Below are 19069 nucleotides of genomic sequence, written 5' to 3'. Positions count from 1 at the left end.
ATTTAAAAAGAGTTTTATTGTGTTTGTGGCCTGTTACACAGGTCAGGTTTTTTTGTTCGGTCGGAGCAAGGATTGATCTGCCATGTGCGGGCGTGCACATTCACGGGCGGGATTCAAGATGGCGAGCCAGACCTAGACATTCTGTTCATCTTCTCCATTGCATCAGGGAGGGATTCTCCCGCGTGTGGCGATCCGCTGCCGGAGCGGTAGGAATATCAGGAACTAGTTCGAACTGAACTGAACTGAACTGAACTGAACTGAGAACTGATTGAATTATTATCTTTTTGGACTGAATCAAACTGAGACTTTTCATTGAACTGAGTATCGGGATTTACATTTGGACCTGAACTTGAATTTAAAGTGTCATACTTTGATTTTCATATGTTTATGTTTCTGAATGTGATTTGAGTAATTGTGGTCCACTTTGATTTAATTGTGTTGAAGGTGTTTCCCTACCTGTAAAAGAAAGGAAAATGAGTTAACTCAAGGAAAAAATAGTAATCTTAAAATAGGTGCAACCTAGGGAAAAGAAACTAGTCTAATTAACTCAAATTAGTCTAATTAAAATAACTTAGGCGAACTAAAGAGCAAAAAGGAAGAGTAATATACTTTTCTTTTCTCCCCATTTTTTTATTTTTTTATTTACCTCATTATTAAGAATCTGCAGAGTATTTTTGGTTTTATGTATTGTATTTTATATGTGTGTTTTGCATTCAGTAAATTGCCGGCCTTTTTCACTTAAAGCAGCGGTCTCTGGTGTTATTATTTTTGCTCCCCACTCCTTAGAGCCTAGAACTGGTCCAGTGGCGCAGTTAGCGGTGTGATACCGGTGCTACACTAACTAGTAGCTCACTCTGCATTTTACCTTTTGAAGCCAGTGGTTGCCGTATTTTTATCCAGAAATGGCAGCACGGTAGAAGTCACACCCATCTACTTCAAAGACGTGTCTTGATGATTAACAAAATGTGTTTAATTTCTTCACACCTTCACAGGTTGAAAACATTTTTAGCCACAGACATAGTCTTTGACAGAAGTCTCTGCATACTAGTTTTAGAAGACAATGCTTCTATCCTTGATCTCAAATTTTGCCTTTACAGTGCATGTCTTTAGTTTCAGTACAAAGTGGTCATATTTTTTCATGCTTCAATAAACAGTTTTATATGTAGCGAAGTCAACACTGTCAGATCTGCGTGAAAGCATCACACGGCACAGGAGATTGAAGGACTTTGACCAAGGTCTGTGCCTTTGCGAGGACAAAAGAGAGAGCGAGGCCTTCAGAATTTACCTGCAGCTAATTAGCCTTATCTAGCTGTCTGACATATTGTGTTCAGGGTCATGTATATTTCATGAGCAGAGGCTTCTTGCAAAGGTCATTGTGGAATTTTCAAATGAAGAGACACCTGCTTTGTTCACCTCCTATAGTTGTGTGAATTATCAGCACTTTGCGAAAGTTTTGACTGTGTTAGTGAAAAGAAATTCAACACAGCCGTTCTTGCCTTTTACATTTATAAAAAAATAACAAATAATCTCGTAGTGGTGGCATCATCAGAGAAGTGACTTGAAAGGCCTCCGTGTTGCTGGATTAATATAAAACTTTGTTCTGTTTTCCTGAGAGGTGGTTTGGGTTTTCCTGCTCATTAGGGCTGTGTTTTACACATAGACAGCTCCTGCCTGATCTGCTTTGCATAAACCAATCCAATCTAACTGGGCCTGTGAGAAAAAATCAATTAGATTTTCTGTAATTGGACTGACAGCGCACTCCAAAGCAGAACAGTGATCAATATTAAAGATGAAAAATGAAGCCAAAGGCCATCTCACTCCATTGATTTGCAGCCAGAAGATGAGGAATCGAGATCTTGCCACATGAGCCATTGAGCTCAGTGGTGCTGCTATTGTCTCTGTACTGAAATAGATATTCTGCATCTGAGCATGGGCACAGCTAATTAAGGTTTGATGATCTGGAAATAAGCATAGGTCAAACAATATTTGGAAGTAATCTCTTTTCTGTTGTTGTGCATCATCTTATTTACATACAACCATATCTTTGCCGAGGTTGAGGATCCCCAAAGACAGAATTCCCCACAGAATCAGCTTTACCACCACTTGATTTAGTGACCTGGTGATCTCTACACACTGTTTTGACTATCAGATCCTTCTTCAACTACTTGTTGACACAATTACGTCACATATGAGGCCTCAACTTATGTTCTGGCACCTGTTCTGGACATGGGATCTCCTTTGAATCGGTGACAAAACGATTGCTTTTCTGCAAATCTTTGTTTAGATTGCTTTAACATTTCTTAATAAAACAAGATATCGAACTAAATAGTCTTCGCATTTCAGGCAGTCTGCTTTAATTTGAGTGTCACCCAGAGTTGTATTAGTTTTTTTGTTTACTCCATCTCTCTTTTTTCCACCACTGCATAACATGACTTTAATGTTGCTTATGTCGCCAACACCTTGGCTCCAAACGCTGGCAGATGGACAGACAGACAGATGTGTACTAATCAGCAGACAGATGGACTGACCAACCATCAAAAGACAGGCAGATGTTCAGTTGGTTAAATGATGAAATGAAAATTTGCTTTTTGGTAGCAGCAGACTTAAAACGCACAAATAAACAGATTCTGTAAGTATCCCGAGGGGAGGGTGGGACACTAACATTAATAACTGTTTGGCTCTGAATCTCCACGGTGAGGTTAAATTCATTTAAACGTAGAGGCAGTCAGTCTCTCTGGGTGTTATGAAATGATATTAAATATGTGTTATAGAAGTGTGCTCTGTGCTAAAATGAAACATCACTGGGCGATTAGCAAGGTTAAATTTTAGTGTGTAACAGGCAGGTAAATATTGATGGACAAATCTTTGGCACATTACATACATCACAGTCAAACATTAGTGATTGGGTAAAATTAGATTTAATCATTTAAAACTTTATACACACTTTGCACGAAGCAAAGCGTAGAACAAGGAGCAGGCTTTACTAGCACATGTCCTCATCATATTTTCTGCAAAGATGTCATGATTGTACACAATCTATTTGAAAATATTAGCAGGGTTAACACAAAGTTTTGAGAAAGCTAGATAAACATAAAAGTTGGTTTTGAAACTTCCCAGATCTGGAAAAGATTCTTAACTTATTTCTTTTTTCCATTTTCCTAAAAGGGTTTTAAACAGATTATTTTCATGTCACGTGGTTTATCTTTGATTTGCCAGATCACACCTTTCAGTTTCACAGTCGAGCCTTTTTAGCTTTTGTTTGGTCAAAAGTGGTAACAATTTGTTTGTTGTCTGAATGCACATTTTTTTAAACTGCATGTCTGACACAAAAAGTAAGCAGTAAGATCTATTTGTTGCTGCTATGATATCTGGTAAATAACATTCTCACCATAGAATCCATGAATGCTGTACTATGTCATATTTTGCAGTGTATTATGCTTTTTTGTTGCATTTTCAGCTTAGCATTTTAAAGCGATGGCATATTCTTTGATGTTTTTAGCCCAATCGGAACCGTTTTGTTGGTAACTTATTGTTTGAAATGACATGCAAAAAAGCTTAAAATGCATAATGACGCCAGCAATGTGACTGAGAGGTGTGCTATTTATACGCACAGCCGTGAGATCACAGAGTCCATTAGCACTCAGATATGACAATTGTGGCAGCCCAGGCGTCCTCATAACGCTCTCCTTCCACTTCTTGCTGTCCTCTCCTGCCTGTCAGCTTATCAGGACATTGGCAGACACTCAGATCGGGGTTGCTGCCCATGTGTTTGTCTGCTTCTTATCCCACCTTGCAGCATACAGTGCCTCAAGCCCCTGAGCATATCCCGCATGGAGGAGTGAGATAAAACAAAACCAAAAGCAAAAAATGCAGGGAAGATTGCAGTCAGTGGAGAGAAGCTGTCATCACCGGAGGAATCTGCTTTCCCCTCTAAAGGAGAGAGTTTGTTTAGAGAGGAGAGGAAAGGACGGCGAAAGTTTAACAAGTTAGCTCGACTAAAACATACTTTCTTCTGTCATTAATTTTTCTGTATCGTTTTATTTTCTTTATCAATTACTGAGGATGAATGTTTTGATTTCCTTGAAGTTAGTCCTTCCTTCCTTAAAACAGGTAGATTAAATCTCTGCTCTTCACAGCTTGCAAGCCTCTGGAAACGGATTGTAAAACTGTAGGAAAAGATTTGACTCCAAGGAGCTCAGATATTTTTCCCTCTCCTGTCACAGTTTGATGTGGAGCCACAACAATAATCAGCTAATCCTGCCTACCATGACGGAATGCCGTTACTGAAAAGCAGCTGATTGTAGCTGAATCAAACAATGATGTAAAGCATTTATTTGACTTCAAACTGTCTTTTCTTAGCTTTGCTATGCCTGACTGGATGCCAAAGCCAATTCTTTGGCATCCAGTCAAATTTTTAATTTCCAATTCCTGAAGGTCAATACAGCTCAAGTGAGAGGACACATGGTGACAAAAAGGGTTTTAAAGAGACTAGCTGATTCATCACTTTGGGCATCTTCACATAGAGTCAAATTGTGTGATCTAGATTTTTATATGTTTGCTATTTTCTTTCATTAAGCTCAACGTTAAGCTTTCAGGACTTTCAGGATGTTGCAGTCCATTTTTTTCTGTCTTGGACTTCTAAAATTACACCTTCAGATTACAAATAAAAATAAAAATATGAAGAAACACAGGTATCGCCTGTAAATGCTTACGATCAAATGCAACAATTTTCACTAAGGAGTCCAGCACAACCTCAATATAGGATCCAGTATAAATGCCATATAATGCTGTATAAAGTCAATGTTGCAGGTAATCCCTCTAAACAAACAACTAATAGATTAACCTTCATCTGGATGCTCTGAATAAAACAATATATTTTAACTGCAGCTACATAAACATTTAACATCTTATTTAATGGGACATTTTTTATTGCTTGAGCCCATAAGACCTCTCAGATGTTTTTATTTTAGGCTTTAAAGGCAAAACTAAGAGGAAGAACTAAAACATCCAGCGAGCCAAACATTCTTATAACAATCCTCTCCTCTTGAATGTGTCTGCTGAGGCCTCTGATGTTTCACACACTAGCTGATTTAAACACTTTTCTTGTCTTTGTACAGTGATCTTGAGTGTCCCGAAATGTGTCTTTGGATAAATTGTGTTCTTATTACTGTTAGTAAAAGTAAAATCAAAGATTTTTTTTCTTATATCTTTGTAAATTTCTGCTTTTGTTATGTAAAGTATCTTTGACTGCTTTTCTGCTGAAATGTGCTATCTAAGTTAACTTGATTGAATGATTCAGCCTTTTTCTGAGATTTTAATACCCTATTATTTCATTATGTGGACACCGAAACAAAAAGCGGTTTAATGGGCAGATTATGTAATAACTGGGCAGAGCATCATAAGATAATCAGTTTAACTTTGTCATAGTGTCACCTCGATCTTCACAATTACAAGTTTTGGCTTATCTCTCAGACTTTACAGACTTATTAATAGACCTAATGATTTAAATAAAACATATTCATCTGAACGTTGAGTTACGTACCTCTTGGATTTATCAATTGTGATGTTCAGCTAAGGAATGTCTCCCATTATGTTGGATGCCATAAAATCTGCATCAATTTCTATGTAATAAAACTTCCTTCCTTAATACTTGTTGGCACATGAATGCACGTCCCCAACTTTGTGTCAAACTGAAGGTCAGTAGCAGAGGCAGGACAAAAAGGTAAACTGCAAGGAGACAAGCAGTAAAAAGAGCAAGATAGGCACAGCCATACAGACACACAGAAAGAGGAAAAGATGAGAGACAGCAATGTGCCCTGTGGAGGGAGAGGAGGAGGCAGTGAGTAAATAGTCAGCGGCCTTAATAGGAATATCAAGCTAGTGAAAGGTAAACAGGCTTCTCCATGCAGATACAAAGGGAATGTGGCGGCTTTGAGAGCGCTGGAGTGCCGGCACGCCACTGTGGCACAGCGATAACGGCCCCAGGCCTGCCTGCATCCCAGAGATAAGGCCGAGCACTGGCATGTGTCGCCCCTGATCCCAATTTCACAGTCAATATTCATCCAGCTCGACAAACAAGCAACATTTAAGATAAAAAATAAATATAGAGTCCTTCTGCTATTACCTCCTGTTTATTAATCTGCACACAGCACCCACTGCCTTTTAAACAGTCGTAAACACCCAGCCCCTGCCACTGCCTTCCCTCCCTCCATCGTTTCCCATCTCCCCTCCTTCCAGGCTCTCCTCTCCGCCTCCCCTCCCTCTCTCTTCCTCATCCTTCCCCCTGTCTTCCTGCACATCTGGGGATTTGCAAGGCTTCACTTATTCTTTCAAGATCGCCGTAGGCATGTGTGTCTCCGAGTGTCTTCATATTTGTGTGTCACTCTTATTGGCTGAGTGCACCTGTGCATGCGTGTGTATGTTGTTCAAAGATATCCTTCGCATATGAACACGCCTACATGTGGATGAGCAGCTACTGTCTTTGATTGCTGCGATAGGCGTGTACGTGCGCCTTTATTTGTTTAAGTGCTTTTGCATGCAGCCATTTTTGTTATGGGACGTAAACATATGGAGTCGGGGCCCCAGCTGTATGTTTGAATCTCTCGATGTCTTCATCACAAAATGCTCCTCAACACAGCTGGCCCTCCACTGCAAGAAAAATTCAATCTAACAAGTCACTTGCTCTTCTATGGAGCTAGACGGCGTTTAACAGCTGAGTGGTTTTATGGAAAAAAAAATCATTATTTCTTACATCATAATGTCACCTTGAAAAAAAATATGGGGAAAAAAAAAAAGCTCCAAATAATAGCAATTTGTCTGCAAATGTTTATAAAAACCAAACGGAATGGAGGATAGAAAGCTAATGATCATCTAACTTTCGACCACAAAAAATGCATCAATCACTAGAAAAATTACTTTTGATTTTATGGGTGTTTTTCAGGGAACATTGAGAGTCAACACAGCTATTTGTGGTGACATTAAACAATGCTTTGGTTTAAGCTGAACAGCTGTTTCTAACCGAAAGACAAACTTTACAGCAACATTTCTCCTCTGGATCTGGCTAATTGTTGTGTAAGTTCACTGAAGTCAGTGTCACACATCCTTGTGCTCATGTTTTATTTTACAGCTTCTAACCTCTTCTTTCTAAAAAGTCTTGGCAAGATCGCATTGTGGACATTTGTGTGAGTGAACGTTTTATTGGCTGTTGCTGGTATGAAATAAAATCTGGATTTTCTTAAAGCTCATGATGTTTTAAAGCAGTTACATTTTTACTTGTGGTTTATTAACTTTTCGGTTTTTGTACATTCAGAAAATAACATAAATACATGTGAATGCAAAGTGAACACATTGAATGAACAAATTGACTTCTGCTGTCAACACTAACTAGCTTTGGTGACAAAATGAAGGGATGAACATGAATTTATTCATAATTTTGGCTTGAATTTAGTTTAATATGCTTTAGTGGTGAACCATGAAGATTAGTTGAATCAGTTTTAATTGGTGAGCCGAACTTCAAGGGTAACTTGCTGAACATTGTAAGTCTTATTCTGAATTATGTAGCTACGCTCTGGTTGACAGCTGCAACAGAGAGGATCAAACCGAAAGCGTACCAGAGCTACTTGGCCTACAACTTGTTATATTTCTTTTAAATGAGCACAGAGATGGTACTTTGCTGCATTAATTCTGCAACACAAAGCATTGGAAAAGGCAGCAGAGGGGAGAAATATAGCCTTACATGAGTCTCTATTGACACAAGTACATGTTAGTCACATTAGTGCATCTGGAACCGTAGTTTACGCCGCTGAAGCCATGCACATTACATTCAACCAGTTCCATTATTTGCCAGCAGCTGGACTATAATCATTCTTACCAGTGCTCTTTATTGCTCCCTGACCAGCAATCCTCAGCTCCCCTATCATCCTCACCATTACACCTGACCTGCTTTATCACAGCTCATTCACTCATCCCCTCCTCCCTCCTCTGTGGCCTTCTCTTGCCCTTTCTTTCTCTCCGCCGCGCAGACCTGTCCATGCCTGGCCAGCTGGCTATATCCCTTTAAATCTGGCCTGGGCTGAGCCGCTGTCTCCAGGAGATTACTGCACACTCTCCTAGGCTCCACAGATGGGATAGACAGGCTGCCAGCTGGCACAGGGACACCCACTATCCCTACTGGAAACTGGCCAACAGGCCTGGCTCTCAGCTCATTCACAGTCTTCGTAGCCAGAACTTTGACTCGCTGCTTTACATTTCTCTGTATCCTTCCCGTTCTCTTTCCGCCCATTCTCTTGCTCTTTTTGTCAAAACAGGGAAGCGAATGGGCAGATGCTTGTAGGTTTAACTCAGGGCAAGTGTATTCAAAATGACACAAAAGGCGAGACAAACTTCTTAAAAACTGCTTCAAAGTTGATAAAACTGCCTGAAAAAAGCATCTGCAACAGTAAAATGAAAGGTTAAGGTTTGATAAGACGAGTTTCTACAGAGGCACTTATTGACGCAGCAGGGGAAGATCGCAACAAATGTTATCCTTTATTGGATTTGTCTTGTCACACACTGAAAATAACACACTGACCTATAATTTTAGTACTTATTCAATAGGGAATAGAATCCCATTCTAAGAAATGAAGACACATTTTCAGTGTCTAGCGGCATACATAGTAGCACTACTATCAGTTCCTTGTCTGTGATTTTCATTGATTATAGTAAGCAATAAAACAATATTCAGACCCCATTTCATTTAATTGTTTTAGTTAGACTTTATCTGATAGACTAGCACAAATCAGTATATAATTGTGAAAGGGAAGAAAAAGAATATTTGATTTTTATTTTTTAACAAATTGAAGTCTAAAAAATGTGACTGCTCATGTATTGAGCCCCCCAAAAATTCAAGTTTAAAACAACTGGAACCATGACAGATAAATCTGGACTCATTCTGATCAGAATAGTAGAGCTAAAACAAAATCTCAGATACTCGTAGGTAGGTAAATGCAGGGAACAGTAGTAATTTGTGTGACACCAAGTCTTCATAAAAGCAAATAAATTTAAGGCTTTTGTTCACACATGGTTGTCAAAGAGGAGAGCGCTGTGCATTCATTCAAGAGCTACAAATAACAATATTCATTTGAGCATATTTAATGGAATCATTTGATTCAGACACATACATGGTCCATAATAAACAAAATCAGACAAAACAACAAGACAATAAAAAAAAATTTGTTCATTGCCATATGATAAACGATGGCGCCAGTGATTTCACAGACTAGAAAGAAACCTAATCGAGGCTCAAACAAGATTGTCCGAAGTGTAAATGATGCTGTCTGGTAGCCTACATATACATCTGTATCTAAGGTTTCAAAGCTCAGCCATACAAGTTGGCACATTGGCATTTATGAACATCTGACTGGCACTATTCCATCGTGGCACCTTAAGCAGCATCCTCATGTCGTTACTGTACTTGATCTAAAGTTTATGCATACTGCTTTTTCTGGAATTAGATTTTTAGGTAGCATAAATCGGAGTACAATATGCTTTAAAGAGTGCAGGTTTGAGAAACACTGAGTACATAGAAAACTTCTGAAGAAGTACATATTGCATACAACGCTGCCTGTACTCAGACATACGTATTAAGGACAGACTTATTATCAACTATATAAAACAGTCTCTTGTTGCCAGCAATGCAGTTTTAAACAGAACGTCTCTCTGGAAATGTTTATGCAGGCCTGTAGTTTTGAATTCTCTCCCTTCAGACGTCCCAATACACATACATGCCCATACAGTGTATTCATTCACGCTTTATCTCCCCGGCACCCATTCTGGAGAGCACTGAAAGGAGGCGGCGGAAGCTTATTGAAAGGTGTCACATGTGCAGATGTGATAAGGGTTCCAGGTAGAGATAACCAGGCCCCCTTCATCCCTATGTAATGACACAGAGACTGACCTGAAACACAGGACGCACACACTCACGTGTATATAATGTTCTGGGACAGGACAAGTTCATTATCCCTGTGTGTGGAAGCTTGATAAGACCTGGATCTCCTGGAATAGCTTCCCTGTGAGCTCACATTTTCCACTGCTAAATATAAAAGAAACTTAGGTTTGAATCCATATTACGATACACTGTCACTTCTTCTGTCATGGAAGAAAAATTTGTTTTTGTTCGAAACATCCCAAATAGATCTTCTAATGTAGTAACTTATACTGTTTTACAAACTTGCTATGTTTGCAGAATGATTGACTGATTGAACTGTCCTTGTGTGATTAATGCGCTGCGTCTCAACGCCACACAAGTTTCATCGCAGTGTCTTCCGGGTGTAGATATCAGTCCATGTGACATTTCCAGCTATGTGTCTAAGTTTTGCCATTCTTGCAGTTCTACGTGCCACAAAAGGTGTAAGCGAAGAGAAAACATGCAAAAACTTTTCTCCCCTTCCTTCTGTCACACCACCTGCTGAGCACTGAGATGATTACAGTGCGAGATTGCTGTGCCAGATTACTGCGACCCCAAAGACCCCTCCAGATGGACACACACACAAACCCGCATGCTCGACACACACAAAAACACCTGGCATCTTATTTTAGAGAATTTTCGTGCAGCCATAGCCGGGTCTGTCGACTCCACGGATATTACATACTGTACGTACTCGCAAATACTCATGACCACTCAAACTGCATGAACAGAAGGTCATGGGTCTTTTTAAGAGGCTGCCTCATTTGAAATATGAGGAGACACAAGGTGAACAGAGGAACCAAGGAGAGGAGCTGCTTGTCTCTGAGAGAAGGACAGCTGTGTGGCAGTCCCACTATAAACAGCAGGGAAAATTTAATTTGTTTTCAATACCTCAAACTTTAACTCCCCTGTTCTTGATTTTAAAATCTCCCTTTTTCAGATTTGTTTTATAAGGGTGCATTGTCATTAATACTAGACATGAACAAGTTTAGGAGAAGCTTTTAGGATTTTTTTTTTTAGCATTACTGGGCTTTTGTAACCCAATAGAAAACATTTAGCTAAGTTAAACACTCTACAAAAGTGTTAGGATGGATGATTATTGCTAGAAAAATATATTTCTTGAAAAGTGCAACACAAACTTGAAAAACTACCAAAAAGCATCACATGTAAGTTTAAATTGTGTGGTTAGGCTTGGCCATGAGGAACATACTTCTTTGAGATTCTTCTTTTGCGACCTTTTTGCGACATCTGCAGTCTAAAAGTAAAACCACATTAAGCACTTATTCATAGAATTTGAAGTGATATACAAATGGCAGAACATTTATCACAAATATAACATTGCTTTGACACAGAAAATATGTTTGACAACATTTTCAGGACATATTTGGGTCAGAATAACCTCTAATTTCTGTCTGAACAACTTCGTTAACTTCCTTCACTGCCATTATTGAAACTATAGGTGGACTAAATTCAAAAATTCTACCACAGGAATCTGAGTCAATGGGAGAAAGCCAGACAGAGAAATGAAGGGAGATGAGAATTGAGCAGAATCACACAAGAAAGCAATAGCCAGACTATATTGCCATCAGTTTATCAATGATAAAGCCATTAAACTCCTTTTGTCAATGTCCAGATTTCAAAATATGCAAGACAAGAAAATGAATATGACATCAGGGTCTTTACAGGACTTAATTTAGAGGCATTTTCTTGATCAAATTAAATATTGAATATCTTTAAATTGCCAGCAGAGCTAGCAGCATAAACACACCCTACGACTGCAGCTGGAGCCAAGGTAAGAGGGCCCTGCCTTAACTGAGATGACAGTGGATCACTTTGCATTATCTGTGATGGCCTGTCATTACTCCTCACGTTCAGATGTACGTTTTTCTTTACCATACTGTAGACGTCACATGATATCAATGAAACGGAGAAGTTAACTTGAGGCTCTGTCCCCTTTCCTCCTCTCCTCTCCTCCCCCTCTTTCTCTCCCCCTTTATTCCAGCCTCACCTCCCCTTCCTTTGCTGCCATGTTTGTGAGGAGAGAGGGCTTTGGAGGGTGGCACTCTGATGGCGTGAAGCCAGATGGCAGCCACAAGGCAGGCGACGTGGCGCAGAGCGACGAGGGGTGCACACGCTCGCACACCCCCGTACACAATTACTCCCTCACACTTTCTTTCCTTAATGAACCGCCATGAAATATTCATCACACACACATGCGTCTCTTACAGGGCACATACACAGCTCCTGTCAGCAACAGAAGGCTCTGCAACTTCTCTATTTTATTATCATTTCTCTAGGCATTTTCCTTGGTTGTAAAGGAATACCAGGTGGTGTTCGACCCCTCAGACTATCAACTCCTCCTCCTTCCTCCCTCCTATTTCCTCCTCATTGCACGCTGTCCCTCATTCCCAGTCTCTCCGCCTTCGCCCTCTATTTGCTTGTTTTTCTTTTTAATGTTTTTCTCTTCTCTGTCCCCTAAACTGCCTTTCACCTCTTCTTCGTGCAGGGTACATACACAAAGAAAGAGGGGCTGGGCAATTACCTACCCCAAGTATACGTAACACAGTTCACTCATTTCTAGCTGCAGCTCTTCTCATGAAGGAAACTTAATGAATACGTTTTAACTATTAGAAACATTCATAGAGCAATATAATCTTTTTTTTTCCAAATATTTTATAAGTTTGGTTTTGTGCAAGAGGGTGTAAAGCTTCTTCAAGGTGATATCTAACATATTTTTCCATCCAAATGTTCCATTAGCTTTATTCATTTTTCTTCACCAGACACACGGAATGCAGACTGAAGTGTATTTACATTTTTGTCTGAAAACAAACATGTACAGATATTTAATTGATGCTGAAAGCAAATTACCCAATACTCTGAATATTCTTGCTGCTTTTTGTCTGTTTCATGGCTTTTTCTATGTCGAGCATGTTTGAATATGAAATTCGCCTGGGTCAAAATATTGTGTTATGTGAGAAAATATCTTTCATCTGTTTACCCTGATTATACAGAAATACGGGGCCATTCTGAGTGTTTGAAAGGAGACACCTGGACTTCCTTTCTTGTAAAGAAATTACTTCTAGTTTTCTCTCTGCAGACATTTATAATTACAGCATCATGAATGACTGACAGTCTACAGCTGCAACTTACATTTACTCTGAGGATTTGCTTTAAATTTAAGGTTGATCTACAGACATGCATCACTATAGGTTATTATACACTCACCAACCACTTTATCAAGTCCATCTCTTCAATTTCTTGTTAGGACAAAATCAACCAGTTAAATGGTATTAGGTCAGTATATCTAGGCATCTGGACTTCGTGCCACTTATTAAAGCTAAGAGCAGCAATTATCACGAAAGTGATAGAGGTGGTGGATGCATCCACAGAAATTCATTTCTGTTACAAATCTAATAACTGACTAACCGTTGTCGCTGTGTTTCGTGCCAGATGGTTGGTGGTCCACTGTCACCTTTTCACAGAAATAAAATCAAATAATAAAGAGAAAGCGGTGTAGAGTGGCATTAAAGTGACCGTGACATATATGATAAATGGAAGGAGGAAAGTTGCCCTTGCTGTCAGGGAGGCTCGAGGTATAAAGGGAAAATGTGAAGGGGTGTATTTTGTGAACACGGGTAGGAGCAGAACTCCCGGGGGAGACAGAAGGATAAGGAAGCCTATAAGGTGCAGCGTATGTGGATGATGAGAGGCGAAGGGGAAACAGCTATAGAGTGACAGAAGGAAAGGGACAGACTGTGCTGCTGTGGTAAAGGTCATCAGCCTCCCCTGTGAGGTTGAGTGGTATTTGAACCTCACTTCTGTGGTAACAATGTATATTCACTGTCCTCTGTTGCAGGTCTGTGCAACAGTGCTTGTTTGTCTGACATGAGACTCAGAGCTGTGCTGGATTTAATTGTCTGTAACAAAGAACTGACTGCTTTTAGATCCATTGCTGTGCTGGGTATCTTTTGGGAGACCACAGCGAAACACACACACACACACACACACACGCCCACGCCCACACACACACGCACACACACACACATTTCACACTGTAAAGCACAGACTGCTTGGGGACCTGAAGGGTTGGTGAGTAAGTGAGAAAGGCTGGAAATTGCACAGAGAAAGTGACAGATGAGCACAGGACTGAAAAAAGGCAAATGATTAAGGTATAAAAACAGCAGAGAAATGTAATACCATTCTCTTTAGTAGGTTATCTTGATTTAAACTAAATTGATTTATTCTAAATATGTCATCTTTGCATCCTTTCCCATTCTCCAGGGCTTTCAGTGGCAACCCAAGCCAGTCAGAACTTATGTAACTAATGTGTCTGGTTTTAATTTAGTTGGTTTCAAAAGGTTATTGATTAGGTGCCAAAACTAACTCAGTTGGCTCAGTGATTTTGTAAATTTTGCTTCAAATCTTTTTTGACATAGATAGACAAACCGTGAATCATAGCATCTGGCTATATTAGATATTTGTATTTCGGTGGTTTAACGATAAATCTTTCAAACAAGAGGCTCAAATAGAAAAAAAAAAACGATTATCAAAAATATTACAATTTTGTATGTTTCCAAAATATTTTGTGATTTTCGATCCTTTAGACAAACGGCTCAATGAATTCACTGTGCAATATCTGGCTTTTTAAAAATGTTTTATCCAAAATAAATTAGAAAATAAGGTTACTATTCTTTTCACAGAGAAATAATGTGCTTAAAAACAGGCAAAAGATCCTCACCACCTCAAAGTGTTTTAGTTATTAAGATTCCCCCAACATGAAATGTCATTAAAATAATTGCAAAATGCAAAAGTGATAATGGTGTCAAGGATGGCTGGGATGGGATAAAATAAACAGTATTTATTTTAAGATGGTGTCATGAAGTGGTGTGGTGGTGGCGGTGAGGCAAACGCAGTAGACCCAGATGAGATGTAGATGATGAAATTTAATAATGAAAATCCAAAATACTCTGACCAAACAGAATCCAAAGACCTGGCAGCACAGTTGAGCGGAAGAATAGGGCTCAGCACTGGTAGCCACAGGCTATACGAATGGACCAACAGACTTGACAGAACAACTCAGGGAAAAGCAGACGTAACTAGACGTACCAAGACGTTCACTGACGTAGGACCCGACAAAGACAGACACACACAGGTGACACTAAATACACAAGAGGGTAATCAGGGAACGAGACACACCTGGGGACTAATCACGGGGAGACAGGACAACACAGAGACTCAGACACACAGGAAACTTCAAAATAAACCCAAAAAACACAGATCACGACAGTACCCCCCCCTTAACGGGCGGCTCCCAGACGCCCAAAAACTGAAACACAACAAGGGTGGGTGGAGGGGAGCCAGAGTCTATGGAAAAACAAAAAACAACCTATCAAATAGGCGGAGACACTAGGGTCCAAAGTCCAAAAAACAAAAACAAAACAAACCCAACTGGGTGGGCGGAAACACAGGAAGGCGGGAACCACGGAGGAGGTCAGGGGGCCGACCTCGGCGCAGGAAGCGGGAGCCACGGAGGCGGTCCGGCGGCCGTCCGCGGCGCAGGAGGCGGGAACCACGGAGACTGTCCGGCGGCCGTCCGCGGCGACGAGGAGTCTCTAGAGCCGCACGGGGGCGGCGACGAGGAGCACAAGGAGTCTCTGGGGCCGCACGGGGGCGGCGACGAGGAGCACAAGGAGTCTCTGGGGCCGCACGGGGGCGGCGACGAGGAGCACAAGGAGTCTCTGGGGCCGCGCAGGCGGCAGGAGCACAAGGAGTCTCTGGGGCGCCGCAGGCGGCGGCGAGAGCACAAGGAGTCTCTGGGGCCGCCGCGTGAGCGGCAGGAGCACAAGGAGTCTCTGGGGCCGCACGGGCGGCGGCAGAGCACAAGGAGTCTCTGGGGCCGCCGCGGCGACGAGGAGCACAAGGAGTCTCTGGGGCCGCCGCAGGCGGCGGACGAGGAGCACAAGGAGTCTCTGGGGCCGCAGAGGCGGCGACGAGAGCACAAGGAGTCTCTGGGGCCGCACGGGGGCGGCGACGAGGAGCACCAGGAGTCTCTGGGGCCGCACGGCGGCAGAGCACAAGGAGTCTCTGGGGGCCGCAGGCGCGACGAGGAGCACAAGGAGTCTCTGGGGCCGCACGGGGGCGGCGACGAGGAGCACAAGGAGTCTCTGGGAGAGCACTAGGAGTCTCGGGGGGAGCACTAGGAGTCTCGGGGGGAGCACTAGGAGTCTCGGGTGCGCCGGCTGGAGCGGCGGCAGGAACGGGCTCGGGTGCGCCGGCTGGGCGAACTGGAGCAGACTCGGGCGCCCGGCTGGGCGGCAGGCAGGCAGGCCGGTGCGCCCGGCTGGAGCGGCGGCAGGAACGGGCTCGGGTGCGCCGGCTGGAGCGGCGGCAGGAACGGGCTCGGGTGGCGGAAGCGCTGCTGGCGGCTCCGGCCGCGGAAGCGCTGCTGGCGGCTCCGGCTGCGGAGGGTCTGCTGCTGGCTCTTCAGGCGACGGAACGGGGGTGGTGGATCGGGAGGACAGAGTCTTGGGTCTGGGAGGCAGCGGTTCTCCAGCCATGACAGCATACGCTGCCTCACGCTCCCACTCTGCCTCCCTCTGCAATGCCACCAGCTCAGGAAGCGGAAAACGTGGAACCCAGTAATCCAGCAACAGACCCAACCGGATGGCGAATCCAAGCCGTTTTGTCGCCGCGTACGGCTTGGCCATGGCAGCCTCATACTCCCGTATGGTTTCCGTTAATTCCTTAATCTCATCTGGGTCCATGTTGGAATGTGCGTGCCTCACCGTTCAGTTTGGTCGGGTCCTTCTGTCATGAAGTGGTGTGGTGGTGGCGGTGAGGCAAACGCAGTAGACCCAGATGAGATGTAGATGATGAAATTTAATAATGAAAATCCAAAATACTCTGACCAAACAGAATCCAAAGACCTGGCAGCACAGTTGAGCGGAAGAATAGGGCTCAGCACTGGTAGCCACAGGCTATACGAATGGACCAACAGACTTGACAGAACAACTCAGGGAAAAGCAGACGTAACTAGACGTACCAAGACGTTCACTGACGTAGGACCCGACAAAGACAGACACACACAGGTGACACTAAATACACAAGAGGGTAATCAGGGAACGAGACACACCTGGGGACTAATCACGGGGAGACAGGACAACACAGAGACTCAGACACACAGGAAACTTCAAAATAAACCCAAAAAACACAGATCACGACAGATGGAACCAATCTGTTCTGAAGTCCTACAAAACAAGAACCTTCTGCTAAACTGAAGGTAAGATGACTCCTCTTAACCTAATTTGAAAAATCCAAAGTGTCCCTTTTAAAGTGAGAAAAGTTGAGTTGACTTTGTTGGTTCATTTTGTGAGCAGTGAGAGATGATGCTTTTACACACAAGAACTCTACATGCTTTGAACAAAGTCTGATTTTATATCAGGAAATGCTTTCTGACATCAGATCTGTATGTCAGTTTATATCCTTTGGATCGTCCAAGCTTATTTTCCCCCTTGGCTTGTGGTTGTTAATACATTTATTTTAATCACTGACTTTTGATTGAGATCATGATCATGTGAAAACACAACCACCTGATTACCGAGGAAGAAAGCCCCATTGTTCTCGCTGCTTTATTATTGTGAAAATAAGTGTGACTAATTTTGAGAGACATGAAGACGGTGAATTGTGTGCGATTGTGTGCGATTGTGCACGGTTGTTCGCGTGTGTTTAGCTGAGACAGAGGCGCGGGGTGTGAAAGCAGCGGGAGGTTCTGTGGAGATGTTTGAGGACAATGTGATTGAGTCGGAGCGAGACAAAGGAGGAGGGCGGCGGGGGCCACAGTCAGTATCACCGGGCTTACGGCTTCTTTTCTGCACACAGCACACCAGCAGCACTCTGTTTTCTAACCTCTCTGATCAATAGATGCTTTGTTTGATTGGTTTCCACTGAGTCTTCAAGAGAAGCGGGCAACTTTGAAGATGCTGATGTCGATGACCTCTTTGTGTCATCTACTGACCTCGCAGCAAGATCCCCCCACTCTCATATGTAAAAGTATGTTCATAAGGAACAATTATGTGTTTTCTTCAGGAGGGAAAGGTAAAAATATGAGTACAGAAACTATGATTCATGCAATGCAGTTATTGCAATAATTATTCCCCGCAGCCCAAAACATTATGCAAAAATCAAACCTACAAAAACTGCTGACAGGGCAGCTTAAAACGCAACCATGCTGATCATTTCTCCAGACCTATAACTATTAATACAGCTCATTTATAAAACATTTCCTGGATCTTGAAAACCTCTGTTAAGATTTGGGAATAGCAGGTGTTCTCCTCGGGGATCTGAGCAGGACTGTTTGCAGGCGTCATAAAAAAAAGAAGAAAGACGAATCAACATCTTAGACTGTGTGAAAACTGATATTACAAAAAAACAAAAAACAGAATTGAGAGATCATAACTAAAACAGCAGTAAAAACGATCTGCACAGCTCGATCTTACGCGAGCCTGAGGGAGCTACAGATGTTCCCATCCTCATCAAAAGTAAAGCATGTCCTCCAGCTTCGCCAGCCTCATATGCATATCGGCATTATGTGTCAATTATGTGATCACAAATTTAAAAACAAAATCATAATTAAAGCTAACTATAATCAATGAAAATAAGTTATTAAGTTGCCGTCTCCAGGAAAAAATGCCTGAAAACGAGTTCTTAAGGGTAACTTCAACTGTGCCAATTTGTGGATGAAGAAGTGATTGCTGCTTTTCATTATGAGCAGTATAATCATATTTTCTTCTACAGCCATTCTGGATTTGTCACAGACAAAATGCAAAGTAACTCAGCATTTCTCTGATTCATGATGAGTTAGTGACAGTTAGACCAAAAGTTGTAAAACGGCGACTTTGATATTTTACGTGATGTTTAGCTCTTTCTCCAATGTATTGCCTTAGTTTGTGCCCACACAATGTCGCGTTGTAACTCACTTTTCATTCATAACTGGAAATCATTTTATATGCCTTCACAACCAAAACCACTTCAATCTATTCTTTTTGAAATATTACAGTTCTAAATGTTTAGATCAGGATTAGGTACTTTCCAAGTTAAAGGATGTCTACTATAAAAATGGAATTGTGA

Source organism: Gambusia affinis, linkage group LG02 (genome assembly GCF_019740435.1).
Source record: "Gambusia affinis linkage group LG02, SWU_Gaff_1.0, whole genome shotgun sequence".
Taxonomy (NCBI): Eukaryota; Metazoa; Chordata; class Actinopteri; order Cyprinodontiformes; family Poeciliidae; genus Gambusia; species Gambusia affinis.
The sequence above is the reverse complement of the archived record's forward strand: the minus strand, read 5'-3'. Positions refer to the sequence as shown.